This window comes from Haliotis rubra, unplaced genomic scaffold (genome assembly GCF_003918875.1).
Source record: "Haliotis rubra isolate DU_JTF1 unplaced genomic scaffold, ASM391887v1 Scf629, whole genome shotgun sequence".
Lineage (NCBI taxonomy): Eukaryota > Metazoa > Mollusca > Gastropoda > Lepetellida > Haliotidae > Haliotis > Haliotis rubra.
In genome coordinates this window covers 21,625-24,020 of record NW_025767334.1, presented here as the reverse complement: position 1 = coordinate 24,020, position 2,396 = coordinate 21,625, and the positions used below count along the sequence as shown (strand labels likewise).

General features: G+C 42.7%; 1 long non-coding RNA gene across 1 annotated transcript; it reads right to left on the bottom strand.

Annotated features, from left to right (window-relative positions):
- Positions 1–1,311: 1,311 nt before the first annotated feature.
- Positions 1,312–1,953, bottom strand: LOC124256457. Its single transcript, XR_006892925.1, has 2 exons — positions 1,924–1,953; positions 1,312–1,442 (listed from the first exon to the last, which is right to left on the bottom strand). It is a non-coding gene; the product is annotated as an uncharacterized LOC124256457 (long non-coding RNA).
- Positions 1,954–2,396: the final 443 nt, after the last annotated feature.

Genomic DNA, 2,396 nt, shown 5'->3' with positions numbered 1-2,396 from the left:
AAACTCACTCACTCACCCTAATGTCTCGGAAGATGCTCATGATGCCAGTCACTGGTTTGTCTGACCCACACCCGATTATCCACGGACGACCATAGATATTGCTGACTATGGTGTCAACAATATCCACGAACCCTCCATAACTAAGCCTAAATAACTAACACCACCAGATAAAAATATTTGTCATCGTAATTACAAACTCCTTACAAAGAGACGCCTCTACAGACGCCATCTATCTTTTTCGTTAAAAACTAAAATGAATTATGTGTTAAAGTGAAAATGCACCTCTCTAGGTTGTTTTGGAAACGATTTCATTGTAGTTAAAACGAATTTCCTTGGGTGTGGTAATTTTCTTTGTCAACACATCATGTTGGAAGCCAACAAAGGTCTGTCCACCACCAACAACAACTGGCAACAAAGAAAACTGGAAGAAGCCATTGACATCAGGAGACACCAGCCAGCCATGAACTGCGACCAGGGAACCCACCTGCCCAGTGCCTGGGACTTATTGCGCGGTGGGCGAGCTGGCTAAGGTGCCAGGCTAATGATCCAGCGAGCTTGAGGTGTCGGGATCGAGCCCACCTGTGACCGGATGTAAAACCCTCGGAGTCAACTTTGTGTGCAGACCCTTTCAGTGTTGTCACAACCCCTAGTGTACAGTACACATCCCTGTGCACTTACAAGAACCCACGAATCCGTTGGTATATGACCAGATGGTGGCCACATGAATACGTGCAAACACCAAGTTGCGGGTACAGCAACGCGCAGCGAACTTGGGACAAAGTACTGTGACTATGTGTCCCAGTCCACCCAGTTGTGAATGGGTACCTCGTTAGGATGAGAAGGCCACAATAACTCGGTGTGCCTTGTGGCTGCAAGAGTTGTATGGTCCCCAGGGAGTTGAGATTGATAACACTATGTGCCGTTGAGACTGACATCCAATGATCGAGGGAAATAATACCAGCGCCTTGAGCAAGCACTATAGTTGCCTGGATATGTGCGCTATATAAATAAAATATCATATTGCTTTGATCATTGTTTGATTGTGGTCTGTACTTATTGCCTTATGAATGTTGGTGCTAATTATTTTGTTCTGGCTTCCATGTGTTTGTTCTGGCACCAATTTGTCAATCTCTGTTGCGTTTATCTATCAGGGCTATTAACCGCTACCTCCCATCTGCCCTTAGTCCATTCCTATAAAGTAATCCCTGCTTCCAGCTGTCCACTGTTCATCACCTATCAATACTATTTAACTGTTAAGTGCTGGCTTCTATACTGCGCTAATTAACTGTAAAGTCTTGGGTTCCAATTGCTCTTTGCTAATCACACATCAACGCCAGTTAAGTGTTGGCTTCCATTGTTTAGCCTCCATCTTTGTTGACTTATTACTTTTGTTGTTCTTACATGTACATATACAGTGTATATGTTCTCTGCCTCATACCACGCTCCCCCCGCGCCCCCTCCTCACATCCACCCCAGCTTAACCCCTTTTCCTTCTTTATATAGCCCCATTATTAAACTAATGCAGCTTAACTGCATCTACATTCTATGCCCACTATGCTATACGTGTTTGTAACTTACCCCCTCCTCCCCAACCCCCACCCACATCCTAGGCCCCTTTTACACTATCTATCGTTTAATTTAATCCTATCTCTTACCTATTAACAATCATTACCCCTTTTTATTTCTCTATTCCCTTCATAAACTCGGCTTTTACTATTTTATTTCGTTTATCTGTTTTAAACGTTTTTTATTCCAAATTCCACTTAGGTTAACGCCCCAGCATTTACATTTTTTGGGTACGGTGGTTTATTCCTTATTATAAACTTATTAATTATTATCTTATATCCCACCTACCCCGTCGGCGACATTGGCTACAGTCAGAAGCCGACGTTAAACCTCAAACCATCATCATCATCATCATACCATTCATTCACCTGATGAAGGAGTAAGGATGTACCCCGAAACATCGCGTTCCCCATAATAAAGGAGTTGACATTCATAAAACCTCCGTTATGATGTGTAATACCTGAATATTTGATATAACTCTCTTTCTCGTATTCAACACACCTTGCAAGTCAGCCTAGTTTTCAAGTCAAGATTAATTCAGTCTCAAAAGGAAGCCCCTCGTCTCCTTTTTATATACATTCTTAAGAAATTTCCAAAGCAATTATTTTTCAGTACAATGTTTTCATTTCAGACTGCTGTTGAGTTCAGGAAGCTGACCCGCTTTCCGGACGCGTAAAGGGAGACAACTCCACCGATACAAGACATATCCCCGTCAGTGTTTAGGACTGCGGTCTCGCATAGCCAAAATGCCTGTTTGAGTGAGCATGATGAATAAAGCTTTGTCTTCCAGTATCACCAACAGTCAATTACAATCGACAAGTTTCATTTTC